The 11,606-nt window shown below is 37.3% G+C and overlaps 1 non-coding gene across 1 annotated transcript; it reads left to right on the top strand.

The window, feature by feature from the left end:
• Nucleotides 1-1,067: 1,067 nt before the first annotated feature.
• Nucleotides 1,068-1,174, top strand: LOC141688624 (small nucleolar RNA R71). The gene has a single exon (XR_012562057.1). It is a non-coding gene; the product is annotated as a small nucleolar RNA R71 (small nucleolar RNA).
• Nucleotides 1,175-11,606: the final 10,432 nt, after the last annotated feature.

The raw sequence follows: 11,606 nt of genomic DNA, 5'->3' as shown, positions 1-11,606 counted from the left end.
CTTTCATAAACTTCGCGTAACTAGGCATTTGTTCAAGAGCTTCAGCGAAAGGTATGTTGATGTGAAGTTTCTTGAACACCTCCAGAAACTTCTCAAACTGCTTATCCAGCCTTTTCTTCTACAGCCTCTTAGGAAAAGGAGGTGGAGGATAGATTCATTTCTCCCCTGTATTATACTCAGGAGGAGTGTGCTCAACAATAGTCTTCCGTGGTTCGACTTCTGCTTCCTTCTGCACTTCTTCTTCTTCAACCTCAACTTCAAAATCTGGAGTCTTTGTTTTTTTAGGATTCGCCACCTTACCAGACCTCAATGTAATTGCCTTAATATGCTCCTTAGCTTCCTTCTTTCCTGGCACTTCAGTATCGCTTGGGAGCGTGCCGGGTTAACGATTTAGTAATGCATTAGCAATCTGCCCAATTGGATTCTCCAAGGTCTTGATCGACACAGCTTGGCTCTTACACATGAGCCTCAACTCCTCCAATTCCGATTTTTCGTTAGCTTGCAGTAGCTGCTGAAGTTGAAGTTGTTGCTTAGGGGCATATTGCGGTTGCTAAAAACCAGGAGGGTTACACTGCCTTGCTGTGTATGGCTGATAAGATTGGTGCACCGTATTCTGATTATTACTCCAGCTGAAGTTAAGATGATTATGGTTATTTGGATGATAAGTGGCTGGAGCTTGTTGCTGTGATCTCTGAAAGTTGCTAACAAATTAAGCTGATTCGCTAGAAATAGCACACTGCTCTATTTCATGCGCCCCAACACAAAGCTCACAAACACTAGAGATTTGATTAACTCCATAATTCGCCAAAGAGTCCACTTTCATCGTCAATGCTTTAAGTTGGGCAGCTATAGCAGTTGCTGCATTCAACTCCACAATTCCAGCTACCTTGCCCTGAGTTAGCCTCTGAGAAGGATTCTGGTATTTATTAGCAGTCATTAGTTCGATCAATTCATAAGTTTCATTGTAGTTTTTATCCCACAAGGCTCCTCCTGATGCTGCATCGACCATGGGTCTAGACTGAGTGCCCAAACCATTGTAAAAATAGTTTATAATCATTTAATCAGGTATGCTATGGTGTGGAAACTTCCTTAGTATCTCCTTATAGCGATCCCAAGCCTCACACATAGATTCTCCAGTTTGCTGAGCAAACTGAGTAAGAGCATTCCTGATTGCAGCAGTCTTCGCCATATGAAAGAATTTAGTGAGAAACTTTTGAGCAAGATCCTCCTATGTGGTGATAGACCCTGGTGGTAGAGAATGTAACCAACACTTTGCTTAATCCCTTGGAGAGAATGGGAAGAGTCGAATCTTGATAGCATCGTCAGTCACCCCATTGAACTTAAAAGTGTCGCAGATCTCGATGAAATCCCTGATGTGCATGTTAGAGTCTTCTGTAGGAGAACCATCAAACTGAACTGAGTTCTATATCATCTGAATCGTGCTCGACTTGATCTCAAAAGTGTTAGCCGAGATGGATGGGCTGATGATGCTCGACCGAATATCATCAATCTTAGGCTGAGAATAGTCCATTAGGGCCTTACGATTTTCTGTTTGATCTCCCATCACTACTAGAGCTGGTTCCTCGACTTTCTTTTCTTCTACTACTTTCTCTTCATCCTCAAAAACTTTCTTTCGAATCACTACAGCTTCTTCCTCGGCTTGATCCAGAGTTCTTTTATGAGCCTGCGAACGCGTATGCATACACGCTCGCTAGAGTACCTGAAATATGACAAACAAAAAGAGTGGGTAAGTAACAATGTCCGAGTCAATGAACTTTAACGATCACTGATGACAAACACATAAACTAAAAGTTAACACTGCAGTCCCTGACAACGGCGCCAAAAACTTGTTAGTCGCTAAACACGCGCTAAAATTCATGCAAGTATACGCGTTCATAAGTAATATAGAATTATTTCTAATTCGTTCCCATAGAGACTGATTTAGGCTAACTTTGTGATTTATGCACTTATGCAACAATGATATGGCTATTGTTCAATGCTAAGACGAATAATAATTTGAGTTTTGATTATACTATGATTAACTCTTGAGAATTATACTAGAGAACATTAACTAAAGAGAGTAAATAGATTTGAATAACATATGACACAAACATGGGTTTCTAACTTCATTAAGTACTTCATTCAATAGCCTTTTCATTCTTAACCTTAGCATGTAATGGTGATGACTAATCAGATAACATGAAACTGATAAACGCCAACTTTTGTTGTACGAGTACCATACTACCAGACATCCAATTATATTGAGACCCTATATGTCTATAGAATTTGACGACATAACCGTTTAATGCACAAATTATCTATTGTGATTATATAGGACAAGTAAGATGGTTAAAATTACCTACGAATCATGCATAAATATAACACATGAACCTATGCTAGCATGGCATGTTCTAAATCCTTAAATTCACTTTCGCTTCATTAAGAGTTAACACGCTATCTTATAAGTTCACGATGCTCATAAGACGAATAAGCACAACCAATACTAGGCTATCAAACAATCACCACACACTAAGGCATCGAAACAACTAAAGAAATCCATAAATAAATCCGCTAGAAGCCCACGATAACGATTAGCTCATAATCGGAATCATCATCAACGTGGGTTCTGATGAAAGCATGGTATAATAAATGTATTATTTATACTTAATAAAACTAAGTACAAAACACAAGTAAAGGTTCAAGAATAAGAAAACTAGCATCCAACATTACAACTTAAACAAAGAATCACAAGAATAAACTAGATCTTCTTCGCCTTGGTTGAATTGTGCTCTCCGGTCTTCTTTCTCCTTTTCCTTAGCTTTGGTACGTCTCTCCTTTTGATAAACGTCTTTGTTTATATATATATGCTGTAGAATTGACTAGGGCTTCAAACTCTCAAAATCCTAATAGAAACAGAATTCTGCTACCCCGACCTGGCGTGGGCGCGCGCTTGACCAGCGCGGGCGCGCTGAGTTTCTGCTCTTTGGGCGTGGCCGCACGCTTGACCAGAGCGGGCGCACCGTCCTTCTGCATAAAATTCTGACTTCTTCTTTCTCCTTGCTGATTTGAGCCGGTCTTCTCACGAGCCTTTATTCCAACACTATCTAAACACCAAATTAGCCATGCTAATTTACCTGATTACCTGGAAAATGCCTGCAATGCAAAAACACTACAAAACACATCAAAACACCAACAACTTGAGTACAAATACACCAATCCAAAGTTTTATGGAGCGTAATAAAGTTTCATAAATGCCACTCAACATCTATAGATGTATCTTTTGATGACAAGAGGATAATGGGTCTAGAAGATGCAGATGACTATGACAAATTGAGATTTGAAAATAGAGTACCTCATGCTGAACTTTGAAATCCTGACTCTGATACAGTAAGTCCTGATATCACTCAAAGCTCTGAAGTTCCAATGAATAATGGAAATTCTTCTGACACTGGAGCATATGCTGAGGGGGAGCAACATGACACGAATCCAAAGACTACTGCAACTGATTCAACTCAAGAAACATCATTAGAAAGATCACCAGACTCATCTTCCTCAAACTTTGATGAGTCAAATGCTGATAACTATGGGAAAACTGATTCAGGGGGAGCATCAGGAAACAATAGTGGTACTACTCAAAGGAATAACAGGGAATTCATGGATCAAGGGGGAGGTTCTTCTTCTAGAAGTCAACTTCCATCAGCAAGAAAATGGTCTAAGTCATACACACTTGACTTGATCATTGGAAACCCTGATAGTGGTGTAAGAACAAGAAAAGCCACTCCAGATGAATGCCTCTACCATTATTTTCTATCTCAAACTGAACCTAAAAAGTTTGAAGAAGCTCTATAAGATGTTGACTGGGTCATAGCAATGCAAGAAGAGCTCAATGAATTTGAAAGGAACAAAGTCTGGACTCTTGTGCCAAGACCAAAGAACAGATCTGTAGTTGGCAGAAAGTGGGTGTTCAGAAACAAAACTGATAGTGAGGGCATTGTTACAAGGAACAAAGCAAGACTGGTTGCAAAGGGTTACTTACAACAAGAAGGCATTGATTATGATGAGATATTTGCTCTAGTTGCAAGGTTAGATGCAATAAGGATCTTTCTTGCCTATGTTGCTCACAAGAAGTTTAAGGTGTTCCAAATGGATGTGAAGAGTGCATTCTTAAAAGGAGAACTCAAAGAGGAAGTTTATGTTGAACAACCTCCAGGGTTCATTGATCCAAAGTATCCAGATCATGTCTACTTACTGAAAATGTTTGTCCTAAATCCAATCATGTATGATGAGTTAGTAAGAACTTTCTTGTATTCCTATTTGATTTCATTTAAATTAATAAAAGACTTGTTATGTTTTTATTATGGGCTTTATCTATTTAAAGTGTATTAAATAAGATGTTCCATAGTTTAGAGTAAAGCTTCTAGAATTATAATGAGATTATAATAGTGAGATCTAGAAGACGATAACTCTGGACTTAAACAGTTCCTAATCATAGGATAACTAATCGGATGTTAGTGGATCCACAAAGATTGGTACATACTATGCTTGCTCCCTTCAGGAGGATGTCTGTTCTCATAGGCATTTGTGTGGTGACACTATAGCTAGTATGTAGGTGCTTATTAGGGAATAAGTTCAATCAAATTGACTCGATAAGTTGAACAACTAATGGAGATTACTCACGTGTCAATAATTACTCACTGAGTGATAGTTGTACAAGTGTCCTTAGACTTGAGATCGTTAAAGGTATCTTATATATAATGAACTGTGCTTTGGTTTAGTCCTTAGTCTCAAGGACATCCATTAGGTCTATTCTGGGCATAGGGATATGTGTATAGAGATAGTTAACGTCAATAGAGGATCTACCCCTTCCGGTATTGGAAGAGAATATCCTATGTTATTCTTAGTATGCGAGTTCTGGAATCTCTGGCCAGAGTGTATGAAATTATAAAGGAGTTTCTAATTTGCATTAATATGAACTTTGCATTATGAATAAGAAATCATATGATTAAATTTGATAGGCCTGACACGAGATCCATGCCTTGTATTTATTCGGGATATTATAAGGGTAGAAGGAATTCATTGTACGGAAACTAGTCACTAATAGGTTCTTGGTATTCTAAGCAGTGAATTCATATTATTCGGATAGTCGCGATATGTTGAGAAGCATCACTTACGATGTAGAATAAATATAATTAATCAGTTAATTATATTTAGTGAATTTTAGTATTCATATAAATAATTAATAAAAGTTTATTATTATTTATTTCTACTACCGGCATAATATTGAACCTACAGGGTCACACCATAAAAGAATATTTTCTTTGATGTAATAATGAGAGAGAGAATTATTTTCTACATAGTTTAGAAAAAGAAATAATGATTAAAATAGTTTTAATTATTATTAAAGCATTTTATAAAGATAAAATATGGGAGTTAATATATATATATAAAGATATATTATAAAATCCTAGGAGAGCCCTATAAATAGAATGAGATGGCTCATTCTATTTACATACTTGGTTTTGTAAAAACCCTAGCCTCCATCTTCTTCCTCTCTCTCTCTCCCAAAAACTCCATTTTTATAAAAGCTCGGTTTTATAAAAAGGTTCATTGAAGAGGATCATTCTTGGTGGATACCGGTAGAGTGCTTCACACACTGAGGAGCAACTGCTAGCACTCCATTTTTTTATAAAGCTTCGATTCACAAGGTATGGTTACGATTCCTCAGGTTTTCCTTTTTATACGTTTTTCTATATGTGCGATATATGGTTTTTACGGATTAAATATTATTTCACGCTTCCGCTCATCCGTAAATTCTTTCAATGACATCAGAGCTAGGTTCTGCATATAGAGATTCATATAAAATTTTCAGATTTTTTATGCATGTATGGATTTATTATGATTTTTGCAAGTTTATTTGAATTTAATTATGAATTAATTCGAAATAATTTTTGCATGAGATTTTAACTACTGATCTGGGTTCTACAAGTGTTGTAGATCATCTATGTATTTTTTTCATAATTTTGTGATGTGTAGATTATTTGTTATGACTTTTTTAAAATTGTTTTAATTAAAATTCATGGAATAATTATGCATATGAATAAATTTGATTAAAATTTGCACAAGGACCCATGGCTGATTTGACAATTTTTTGCTGCTGCCTGATTTAAGAAATCATATTATTTTGATTTTTATTAATTTATTAATTAAATGTTAATTAATTTATTAATAATAAAATTAAAATAATAATAATATTAATAAAGAGTTATTAATAATAAGGGAGTAAAAGGAAATGGGGTTACATCTCCTTTTTTGTAACAGCAGTTAATAAAGGGAAGGGGGCAACGGCAGGAAGAAGGAAAACAAAACCGAAAAACCGAACAACCGCGGCCTGGGAGCGTGAGACGCACGCGTGGGGGGAGTGTCGCGCATTTCCCGAATGCGTTACACCCTGATGCGCATTTCCGGGATGCGTCATTCCCTTTAATGGCTTAAAAGGGTTGTAATGCATTACCCCAATGTGTTACAGGCCATGTAACGCATTCCTATAATGCGTTACAGCCCTTTGTCTTTATTAAAATTGATTTTTGGGAGTTTCGTAACTCCGTTTTGGGCGTGCAATATATCGTTGGATTCGTTTTTCCGAGACAGATCTAATGGAGTGGAAAAATATTTTTTATATAAATGTTCTGAACTGTTTATATTCCCGAAAGTGTTTTAAAGAATGTTTTAATTGTTTTAATTGCTTTTAAATGCTATAATAAATCCATACATCATTATATCAATGTGTGACATGATAATGCTTGCATGCTTATTTGTTTATTTATTTTTATATATGAGATATATGCCTATGTTTAACATGCGATGCTAGATTTAGGTGAACTTAAATCAAAATAAGGCGTGCTCTAGAAAATCTAGAATAGGAATCGTTTCTTGCCTTAACAATAATATTATGAATACAATCATGAGATTCTTGTGTTTATGAAACACGTAATTAAATATGAATATTCAATTTTGAGAGAAAGGATGATTCTGTCAAAAGCAGATTTCGATCTGTAAGAAAGGGGTATTAAGTGACGCCTCTTGACAATGCTCCCCCCGATCTGGGAATCATCTGATTATCGATTATTGATTTGAAATATTTAATTTAAAAGGAAGAATCTCTTTATAATAGGATTATTATTGTAACATAATATAATCCCTCTAAAATTAAATAATATCAAGTAGTAATTGGCCAATGACACAATGAGCTTGTGTCGGTCATAGCCTTCCAACATGGTCGAAAGTAGTTCTTATTTTTAAATCATTGTTGTTTCGTGCTACAGCCGAGGGCTTTGATTTTTAAATAAGAAATACTTGTCTATTATATAGAGATGTGTACATTGAATTAGAATCTAAAGGTCGTTACGTGCTGCAGCCGTGGGCCGTTGGAAATTGATTCAATTGTATGAAATGTTGGGTTAGACTTGACTTAGAATATTGAGTCTGCATTCTACAGCCGTGACTCAATTATTCAAGAGGCTAAAGTTTTATTAGGGAATAACATAAGATGTAATTGACAAGAGTTGTCTGCCTATTGAACATCACATGACGTTTTATGCTAAAGCCGAGGTTGTGTGATGGAATGTAGGATCCCTATTCCCACTAGCATTATGAATGCTTAATTTTTTCACTTAAGGGGGTTGTGTAAATTAGATTAACTAGTGGGAGCCACTTATGAATAAAGACCCGATTCATATAGTGTTTTGAAATGAAATTGAATATTTTCTAAGTGTTGTTATGTGTTCATCATTTACAGATTTACTATATACGTTATATCTTCTACACTATCACTCCGGAGTATACTAGATGCTCACAAGTTGACTGGTCCTAATTTTGCTGACTGGCTTCGAAACTTGAGAATTGTTCTCAGGGTGGAGAAGCTGGAATATGTGCTTGACTCACCTAAGCCTACTGAACCTGCTAACGATGTACATAATGATGAACATGTTATGTATCGTAAGTGGATCGATGATGCAAATGTTGCTCAATGCATCATGCTAGCTTCCATGAACATTGAGCTACAGAAGCAGCATGAGCATATGGATGCTCACACTATCCTTATGCATCTACAAGAGTTGTATGATATGGCAGGGAGGACAGCTCGATATGAGATATCGAAGGAGTTGTTCGGTTGTAGGATGTCTGAGGGATCATCCGTGAATGACCATGTACTTAAGATGATCAATTTGATTAAACGTCTTGGACAACTTGGTTTTGCCATGAATGGGGAGCTGAGCCAAGACATGGTCTTGCAATCACTTGCGGGTTCGTTTTCGCAGTTTGTTGTGAACTTTCACATGAATAAGCTGGATGTCAGCCTGGCTGAACTTCACAACATGTTGAAGACTGCGGAATTGAATTTTCCCCCTAAGAAGAGCTCTGTTCTTCTAATTGGTGAAGGTTCCAATCCTAAGAAAAGGAAGAAGAACCCTTCCAAGAAGAAGAAAGTAGGTGAGAAAAAGCCTGTTCCACCAAAAGCTGAAGACACAAAGAGCAAAACTGTTTGCTTTCACTGTAACAAGGTGGGGCACTGGAAGAGGAACTGCAAGGTTTACCTTGCATAATTGAAGAAGAAGAAGGGTAGTGAGACTACCACTTCTGCTTCAGGTATGTTCATGATTGAAGTGAATATGTCATTAAATCAAATTTGTACTTGGGTATTAGATACCGCCTATGGTTCTCATATTTGCAATTCGTTGCAGGGACTAAGGAGAAGTAGGACTCTTGAGGAAGAGGAGGTGATTCTACGGATGGGAAATGGAGCAAGAGTTGCTGCTGAAGCTGTAGGATCATTTCATTTATATATGCCTACGGGCAAGACTATTGTTTTAAATAATTGTTATTTTGTTCCCTTGATTGTGAGGAATATTATTTCTATTCCCATGTTAGACTTGGCTGGATTTTCGTTTGTTATTCAGAATAATAAATGTTCAATTCTTAGAGATAAAGTTCTTTATGGAAGTGGTATTTTAAATAATGGTCTGTATGTATGTGACGTAGAGCATGATTTACTACAAATTGAACATACTAATAAAAGAAAAAGGGATGATGAAAATCTCACCTTTTTGTGGCACTGCAGACTTGGTCACATTAGTGAAAATAGACTACGGACATTGCATAAGGAAGGGTTACTTGACCCCTTTGATTTTTAATCATATCCTACATGCGAGTCTTGTCTATTGGGTAAAATGACCAAATCTCTATTTAGTGGACATGGAGAGAGGGCTGCAGATTTGCTAGGATATGTACACACAGATGTATGTGGACCAATGTCTACGCAAGCCATGGGTGGATTTTCATACTTCATTACTTTCATAGATGATCGATCTAGATTCAGATATGTGTATTTGATGAAACACAAGTCTAAAGCCTTTGAAAAGTTCAAAGAATATAAGCATGAAGTGGAGAAACAAACCAAACATAGTATTATAACTCTTCGATCAGATCGAGGTGATGAATACTTGAATGGAGAGTTTCTAGACTATCTCAAAGAAAATGGTATAGTCTCCCAGTGGACTCCTCCATATACTCCACAGTTGAATGGGGTATCTGAAAGGAGAAATCAAACTTTGTTAGACATGGTTCGGTCCATGATGAGCTATGCGAATCTTCCAGTATTCCTGTGGGGTTATGCATTGGAAACCTCAGCATATTTACTTAACAAGGTGCCTTCCAAATCTGTTCCTCAAACTCCATATGAGATATGGAAAGAAAGGAAACCGAGTCTTAAACACGTTAAGATTTGGGGATGTCCAGCTTATGTCAAGAAAGTTGACCCAGATAAGCTGGAATCTCGATCCGTAAAATGTAGTTTTGTGGGATATCCTAAAGAGAGTTTAGGGTATTACTTTTACACCGATCATAGGGTGTTTGTCTCCAGATATGCTACCTTCTTGGAAAAGCAGTTTATCCTTGAAGGAAACAGTGGGAGCAAAATTGATCTTGATGAAGTTCAAGAAGCACAAACTACTACGAATCAAGTGGAAACACCTGTTCAGACTGAACAACCTTCTGTGGAACAGCCCATTCATAGGTCAGGGAGAGTGTCTCGCCAACCTGAGAGGTATTATGGGCTTGTCATTGAGAATGACAATGAGTTATCAATCATTGATGATGACGACCCTATGACCTATAATGAGGCTATAAGTAGTGTTGACTCAGAGAAATGGCAAAGTGTCATGAAATCCAAAATGGAATCTATGTATACCAACCAAGTATGGACTTTGGTTGAAGCACCTGAGGGTGTGAAGCCTATTGAGTGCAAATGGATATTCAAAAGAAAGATTGGAGTAGATGGCCAGGTGGAGACCTATAAGTCCAGGCTCATGGCAAAAGGATTCAGACAAAGGCAAGGGATTGACTTTGATGAAACTTTTTCGCCTGTTGCCTTGTTAAAATCAATTCGGATTTTTCTTGCGATTGCTGCTTACTACGACTATGAGATCTGGCAAATGGACGTGAAAATGGCCTTCCTCAATGGGAAACTTGAAGAGGAAGTGTATATGACACAGCCAGAGGGTTTTCTTTCCAAGGGAAATGAACACCTAGTGTGTAAGCTGCTGCGAACCATATATGGTTTAAAGCAAGCTTCTCATAGATGGAACATCCATTTTGATGAGACAATCAAAGAGTTTGGTTTTATAAAAAACATAGATGAACCATGTGTCTACAAGAAGGTTAGTGGGAGCGCGGTAACATTTCTTGTATTGTATATGGATGACATACACTTCTTATAGAAAATGATATACCGATGCTGCAATCAGTCAAAGTGTGGCTATCGAAGAACTTCACTATGAAGGACTTGGGAGAAGCATCCTACATTCTCAGTATGAAGATCTATAGAGATAGATCTAGAAGAATGATAGGTCTTACCCAGGGTACATACATCCAGAAAGTGCTTAAAAGGTTTAGCATGGAAAACTCCAAAAGAGGTCTCATACCGATGAGCCATGGAGTGTCCCTTTCCGAAAAGATGTCTCCTAAGACATCTGAGGAAAGAGAGCGTATGAGTAAGATTCCTTATGCTTCAGCAATAGGATCTATCATGTACGCGATGTTATGTACTAGGCCTGATGTTGCTTATTCAATCAGTGTGACGAGCAGATATCTGTCCAATCCAGGTGAAGACCACTGGAAAGCAGTGAAGAACATCCTTAAGTACTTGCGAAGGACTAAGGATATTTTTCTTGTTTTTGGTGGTGGATCTGAGTTGAAAATAGAGGGTTATACTGACTCTAGTTTTCAATCAGAAAGTGATGATAGAAAATCCATGTCAAGGTACGTGTTTACTCTGAATGGTGGTTCGATTAGTTGGAGGAGTTCCAAACAATCTACAATGGCTGACTCCACAGCGGAAGCAGAATATATAGCTACAAGTGAGGCTGCAAAAGAAGCCGTTTGGATGAGGAAATTTGTTTCTGAGTTGGAAGTTGATCCTAGCATTAAGGAGCCTATTGTGTTGTATTGTGATAACAACGCAGCAATAGCACAAGCCAAGGAACCTAGGTCTTATAAAAATTCCAAACATGTTTTGCGACGCTTTCATTTGATCAGGGAAATCATTGAAA

Source organism: Apium graveolens, chromosome 9, assembly GCF_009905375.1.
Source record: "Apium graveolens cultivar Ventura chromosome 9, ASM990537v1, whole genome shotgun sequence".
NCBI classification, from domain to species: domain Eukaryota; kingdom Viridiplantae; phylum Streptophyta; class Magnoliopsida; order Apiales; family Apiaceae; genus Apium; species Apium graveolens.
Note: the sequence above shows the minus strand (reverse complement) of the source record. Positions and strands in the feature narration are given on the sequence as shown.